The sequence below is a fragment of the Sapajus apella genome, unplaced genomic scaffold, assembly GCF_009761245.1.
Source record: "Sapajus apella isolate SASKATOON/1434 unplaced genomic scaffold, GSC_monkey_1.0 scaffold16, whole genome shotgun sequence".
NCBI classification, from domain to species: Eukaryota; Metazoa; Chordata; class Mammalia; order Primates; family Cebidae; genus Sapajus; species Sapajus apella.
Window position 1 is genome coordinate 26,043,353 of NW_022436956.1, and position 7,795 is coordinate 26,051,147.

General features: G+C 40.3%; 1 non-coding gene across 1 annotated transcript; it reads right to left on the reverse strand.

The window, feature by feature from the left end:
• Window positions 1-2,721: 2,721 nt before the first annotated feature.
• Window positions 2,722-2,831, reverse strand: LOC116556501. The gene has a single exon (XR_004271044.1). It is a non-coding gene; the product is annotated as a U6 spliceosomal RNA (small nuclear RNA).
• Between the last annotated feature and the right edge of the window lie 4,964 nt (window positions 2,832-7,795).

Genomic DNA, 7,795 nt, shown 5'->3' on the forward strand with positions numbered 1-7,795 from the left:
CAGATCAGTGGTAGCATTAGATTCTCATAGGAGTGCAAGCCCTATTGTCAGCTGTGCATGTGAGGGGTCCAGGTTGTTGGTTCCTTGTGTGAATCCAATGCCTGATGATCTGAGGTAGAGGCAGGCAGCAATGCTAGCACTGAGGACTAGCTGCAAATATAGATTAACATTAGCATAGAGGTTTGACTGCACAGAGACCATAATAAATCAATTGCTTGCAGACTCATATCAAAACCGTATCAGTGAGTGGCAAGTGACAATTAAGCTGCATCTCACTATCATTTAAAATCAAACAGATGGGAGTGATAAACCCAAAATTCAAAAGAACAATTACTTGAAAGTAGAGATGGAAGTCTGGGGTGAAGAGAAAGCATATAGATAGATGAAACTGTATTTTTAATGTTCTAGTTCTATAGTCTAAATATTAGGTTTATGGCATTTATTAATGTTTAATGGCAAATGTGTAAGATATTTTATGTATCAAATATTATAAAATATAAAATAATTGTAATTTTTAAGATAGGATTTTGATGGTTTTCAGTGACAATTTAATTTTAACTATTTCAGTTTTTTACTTTTTATAAAATTTTACTTTTTGCTACATTCCACAAAGATTTCAACAACCACTTTTATTCTTTCAAATGGGAAAAAAAGAATGCTTTATTGAAGCGTAATGGTAATGTGTTCAGTCCCTTTACCCAGGTATAAGAACATGGATGTCAATTTCTGTGTCAGATCCATTTGACATCTTTAAGAGATTGTTTTCCCATTGTTTTCCAGCCCAGGTGGTCATGGCAACCCTAACGACAGCAGCACCCTGCACCTAAAAGCTCAAATCCTAACAACGCAATATTGTTGTAAGGTAACACTTTCCTCCAAGAAAGCAATGACAGGTAGCATGGGTGAGCTAAGCAGCAACACTGCTATTCTCCTCAATGCAGTGGCATCTACTTGGTACCTACTGTGTGCCAGCATTGTGATGGGCACTGAGGATGTAGTGATTACTAAAACAAAAACACACAGCCACTGAGTGCAGGGAATTACCTTCTTTCTTTCTCTAAGTTTGACTTGTTAAAATTTCCAGCTTTTAAGTTCAGGGCTACATGTACAGGATGCCCATGTTTGTTACATAGGTAAACGTGTGTCATGGGGGTTTGCTGCACAGATCATCACATCACCTAGGTATTAAGCCCAGTATCCATTAGCTATTCTTCCTGATGCTCTCCCTCCTCCCATTTCCCACTCTCCAATGGGCCCCAGAGTGTGTAGTTCCCATGTGTCCATGTGTTCTCAACACACAACTTCAATTTATAAGTGAGAACATGTGGTATTTGATTTTCTGTTCCTGCATTAGTTTGCTGAGGATAATGGCTTCCAGCTCCATTCACATACCTGCAAAGGACATGATCTCGTTTCTTTTTATGGTTGCATAGTATTCCATAGTATATATGTAACACATTTTATTTATCCAGTCTATCACTGATGGTCATTTAGGGTGATTCTATGTCTTTGTTATTGTGAATAGTGCTGCAATGAACATACATGTACATGTATTTTTATAATAGAACTTTTTCTATTCCTTTGGGAATAGAAAATGGTATTTCTGCCTCTAGGTCTTTGAGGAATCACCACACTGTCTTCCACAATGGTTGAACTAATTTGCACATCCACCAACAGTGTAAAAGTGTTCCTCTTTCTCCATAACCTCGCCAGCATCTGTTGCTTTTTTGCTTTTTAATAGTAGCTATTCTGACTGATGTGAGATGCCAGCTCATTGTGGTTTTGATTTGCATTTATCTAATGACCAGTGATGTTGAGGTTTTTTTCACTTTTCTTGGCCATATGTATGTCTTCTCTTGAGAAGTATCTGTTCATGTCCTTTGCCACTTTTTTTTTTTTTTGAGACAGAGTTTTACTCTTGTTGCCCAAGCCAGAGTGCAATGGTGAGATCTCAGATCACTGCAACCTCCGCCTCCCAGGTTCAAGCGATTCTACTGCCTCAGCCTTCTGAGTAGCTGGGATCACAGGCATCCACCATCCAGCTAATTTTTGTATTTTTAGTAGAGACAGGGTTTCACCATGTTAGCCAGGCTGGTCTCGAACTCCTGACCTCAGATGATCTGCCTACCTTGGCCTCCCAAAGTTCTGGGATTACAGGTGTGAGCCACCACACCTGGCCCCCTTTGCCCACTTTTTAACAGGATTATTTTTTCTTGTAAATTTGTTTAAGTTCCTTGTAGATGCTGGATATTAGACCTTTGTCAGATGGATAGATTACAAAAATTTGCCCCCATTCTGTGGATTATCTGTTCACTCTGATGATAGTTTATTTTGCTGTGCAGAAGCTTTGTTTAATTACATCCCGTTTGTCAATTTTTGCCTTTGTTACAATTACATTTGGCATCTTTGTCATGAAATCTTTGCCTATGCCTATGTTATGAATGGTATTGCCTAGATTTTCTTCTAGGGTTTTTATAGTTTTGGATTTTACTCTCAAGTTTTTAATCCATCTTGAATTGATTTTTGTGCATGGCATAAGGAAGGGGTCCAGTTTCAATTTTCTGCATATAGCTAGCCAGTTATCCCAGCACCATTTGTTAAATAGGGAATCCTTTCCTCGTTGCTTGTTTTTGTCAGAATTGTCAAAGATCAGGTGGTTATAGGTATGTTGTCTTATTTTGGGGTTCTCTATTCTCTTCCATGAGACTCCCCTTCTTTTTAAAATATATGGAGTGCTTCCCAAATTTGTGTGTCATCCTTGCACAGAAGCCATGGTAATCTTCTCTGTAGCCTTCCAATTTTATATATGTGCAAGAAAGGAAGTCAAGAACTCACAGTCTTCTGTGGACAAGCCAACAAGTAAACTGAAGTGCAACAATGTTAAAGAAACATGAGTAGCCCAGGTATGGGAAAAATTAACTCTGTGTAGTGGGGAGGAGGGCTGATGGTGAATTTAAAAAAGCTTCTAAAGGTAAAGGAAAAAAGACAATCCAGGGAAAGGAGACAACATAGGTGAAGACATGAGATCTGAAAATAGTATTACTAAATGGTATATTAAGTAGATGCATTTAATTTTTAAACAGCTCCTAAACTCCATTTAAATGACATTTATGTCAGCATGGAAACAACAAGGATGCCATTGGCACACCAGAAATTTTTAGAAATTCATTAATGTATTCACCAACCCTCAACAGCGGGCTTTGGGTTGCTAGAACTGGGTATGCACAGGTTATATTTCAGATTATTTAAAACGTGCTCTGCAAGACTTAACATCTAATTATATTTGACTCGAATCAATATTTAAAATTATTGTACATCTCTTGAGCTTTCTACAAATTAAAGTAAAGGGGAGAAATCTGGCTAAGAATTATTGGGGAATAAAACCAAGTTGGAAATTGTTTAAATAAAGGAATACAAAAACCCAGATCATTGGGACAGTCTCTGCAATCAAAGCATCAGCTCCCTCCATTAAAAGAGGTGGCTTTGCAAGATCTTTGCTGTGGCCTTCCTTGCCCAAGCCTCCTCCACTGACATAATCATTCTCAATTTCTATGAATCCTTTCAAAGAACTACAGAACTGTTCCTGTCAGATAGAGGCACATAGTATTATTACTGCAGCAACTCAGTCAGAAGAAGGCTTTCTAAATTACTCACTAGGCTGTGGGTGGGTTAAGAACTGATAGCCTGAGTTCCTAGACTTTCCTAACAGAAAATGGTCAACGGCAATTACTTGATTCCCCCTTTCAAATGGCTGATTCTCCTCTGGTTTCTTTTAGGTCTCTCCCATTTCCATTCTGGGTAGGAATCCCTGCTGGCAGAGATGGTAATTAGGTGTGATTTAAGTGTTGCATAATTTGTACGATGCTATAAAATGCCAGTACAAAATCAAGAGAGTTTGGTCAAGAGGAAAATTTATTTTGGAAAAGAAGAAGAAAGGGGGAGCAGGTGGCAGTAGGCCATCTGCTTCAGAAGGAATAATTATTAGGATTCTTGCTTTGCCGAGAACATTGTTTAGAAAAAGCATTTGCAAGTGATTCTGAAAAGTAGCATTAATTCTGAGAAGGGAGTGGAAAGAGACACAAAGGCCAAGCAGGCCAAGCTCTCCAGATGAATCCAGGACCAAATAAGTCAACCTAGCAAATGAGAACTTCCCAGAAAGATCCACTAAGAAGGGAATCCTGCAAGTAAAAAGTTGTCATCAATGTAGAAAGGATGATTTCAGCTCTGATATTGTCTTTTTATCCATTGATACTATCCAATGTCTTACATCTCTAGGAAGCAGAGCAGCATGAAAAGAACTGTGGACCACAATATTTTAAGGATGTGAAGGTTTTCTTCCTTTTCAAACTCTAATCCCTGACCATGTGGCCATTTCTTCATGGCTCTACCCCTGTCAAGACAAAGGGCTTGGATATATAACTCCTCGGGTGTAAATACACATGGAGAAAGAGACAAACTCTTACAGATGTCAAGGAAAGAAAAGGGAAGGGAGAAAGAGAGGGAGAGAGGACAGAAGAGTGATAGAAAGTGAAAAGAAATGCAAAGAAGAGTATACTGTTGGGTTCTAACTTTTAGAATTTATTGATTTGTGAACAAGTAACATGAATTTGGGTTGCTAAAGATGAGAGGTGGTTTCTATAAAATTACCAATTCAAAGGAATTTGTGCTGTGTAATTTTTAATAAATATTGCACACATAATTTCATGCTTTAGTTTTAACAGTTTCTGTAATGTGAACTAAATTAGGCCATTTATTGCAATATTTGCCAGCATCTTTTATAATCACTATAATTACCTTCATCTGTCTATTAAAGGACAATTACTATTTCATGTCATTATCCTTACACCGAAATAGCACAATACAAATTAGAAATTACATATAGACAAATTATAATTTCCTCCCAGGATTTAAGTTTCTCACGTGAAAACTTCAGTGATAGATTTCAAGTTTAGTCAAAAGAATTTAAACTTAACTCATAATTGGGTATAAAATAAATTTTAATGGATAACATTGAGTAGAGTAAAACCTCATGAATTTAGACTTCATTAATGTAGAATTTGGGGTTTTGTAAAAATATCTTTGTCATATTCATAAAAATGTAATTTTCTAATAATATTATTATTAATTATCTTATACCAAGAAGAAGCTTCTTAATGTTATCTCCAAGAGTCTTGAGTGTTTTGAAAGCAAGGACTTAAAATTTTCTTATGTGCTACTGTAAATCTACAGATTATACTGTTAAAAGAACTTTACTGCTTACTCTCTTTTGGGACTGGAAATAGGATATTAGATCTACTCTATCTATTACATCTGGAAAAATATGCTAGACTAAAGGCAATGTATTCTCCCCTTCTCCTACTTGAAAATACTCTTATGAAAAGATTACAGAGAAGGGTTAATTGAAAGAAAACATATAATCATATCCTATATGGTCCTTGTTCTTTGTATGTGTAGATCTCCCAAAAGAAAGACCACAGGGAAGAGGAGTGAGCGAGAAGGTTCAAGAACCAACTCTCCCTCCAAACCCAACAACCAAGTACCTAAACCCATATCAGCATAGAATACAAAAGATTCAGGTCATCTTCTCACAAGAAACTTAGCTCTGCTTCTGAAGGAGGGCCATCTATAAGATACCCCTACCTAAGGTTTTTTTATGAGACCCAGTCTCGCCCTGTTGCCCAGACTGGAGTGTAGTGGCACAATCTCAGCTCACTGTAACCGCCGCCTCCTGGGTTCAAGCAATTCTCCTGCCTCAGCCTCCCAAGTAGCTAGGACTACAGGCACGTGCCACAATGCCCGGCTAATTTTTGTATTTTTAGTAGAGATGGGGTTTCCCTGTGTTACCCAGGATGGTCTCAATCTCCTGACCTCGTGATCCACCACCTCAGACTCCCAAAGTGCTGGGATTACAGGCGTGAGCCACCGTGTCCACCCTAAGATCTTGACTCATTGTTTCCTTGAAGCTATTAAAGTAAATGTGGAGACAAATGCCTGTGTTCCCATTTGATTCATTTCTGGTCCTTTCTTCCAATAGAAATACTCAAGGGACCTGAGCTCAGGGGTCAGTTTTCCAGAAGGAAAAATACCTCATTATGCCTGCCCCAGGCAAGCCTACCTTGAGAAGGAAAGAGAGGTGAAACCCTGATGATAGTGAGACTACAATGAGTAGTTTAACAAGGTGATTCCTGAGGTCCTACCAAAAACGATGAATATTTTAGTTCTAGTTCAGTCTGTGCCTGATTTAATTGATATTTACACATGTAAGTAATAATATTTTACTAAATGGAAAGCACAAACAGAAGTGATGCTTGTAAACTCAGTACTGCCCTGTTATAAAAGAAAACACAACCAAACTCAGCTGACACCTGTCCACAGAGGGAGCATTTAAATCAGCCTTAGGCATAGGGGAACCACCAATCACAGTGGTCCAAACTTGAGTTCCTGCAAGCTTTGCCATTGAGGGCTCTGGTGCTCTGGGGCTCAAAATAAGCTTTAAAGGCCATCTAGGCCACAAGGACTGCAATCCCTAGGCAAGTCCTTCTACTGAATTGGACCCAGAGACAATGGACAGGTGAGGCACAGGGACTGGTAGAGACAAGGGTCTCTACCTGAGACACCAGCCAAGGTGGCTGAGTGCTGGCATTAACCCTTCCCTAACCCCAGGCTGTGCAGCTCACAGCTCCAAAAGAGACCCCATTCCTCCATTTGAGGAGAAGAGAGGGAAGACTGGGGAGGGCTTTGTCTTGCGCCTTGGATATCAGCTGAGCCATAGAAGGATAGGGTACCAGTCAGAGTCACGAGGCCCTGTTACCAGGGCATAGCTTTCAGATGACATTTTAGACACATTCTGGGACACAAGGGAACATGCTGCCTTGAAGGGAAGGACCTAGTCCTGGCAGGATTATCATCTACTAACTAAAGAGCCCATGGGCCCTGAATAATTAGCAGTGATACCCAGATACCATGTCCAGGCCCTTGGGGGAGACTCTGAAACTTGCTGGCTTCAAGTGAGACTCAGAATATTCCCAGCTGTAGTGGCTACAGGGTAGGATGTCCTCCACTTGAGAAAAGTAGAGGAAAAAGCAAAAGGGACTTTGTCTTTCACCTTAGGTACCAGCTCAGCCACTGGGGCACAGAATACCAAGTGGCCTCTTAGGGTCCCCAGTTCCAGAGCTTGGCTCTTGAACAGCATTTCTGGACTTTCCCTGGGCCAGAGGGGAGCCTGCTGTCCTGAACAGTGATTCCAAGGCCAGGCAACATTCACCACATGCTGACTGAAGAGCCCATGTAAGGAAACATCAGTGGTAGTTTGGCAGTACTTTTTATTAGCCTGTGTTGGCCATGGCCACAGGATGAGGCTCCTTTGCCTTTGGAAAAGATGGGAAGAGCGGGAAGGACTGCATCTTGTGGTTTGAGTGCATGCTCAGCTGCTATACAATAGAACACCAGGTAGACTTCCAAGGTTTTTGACTCTAGTCTCTGGCTCTCAGATGGTACCTCTGGACATGCATGGGGGCTGGGGGAACTTGCTACCCTGAAAGGAAGGACATAGGCCTGGCAGGCTCTGTCACCTGCTGATGGTAGGGCCCCAGGGTCTTGCGCAAACATAGGCTATAACCAGGGAGTGGTTACAGCAGACCTTTGGAGAGACTCAATTCTGTGCTGGTTTCAGGTCTGAATCAATACAGTCCTAGGGGTGGTGGCCCCAGGGGTGCTTTTGTCACATTATCCCCAGCTCTAGGTGGCTAAGAACAGAGGAAAATTACTCCATTCATTTGGGAGAATGTATGGGAAG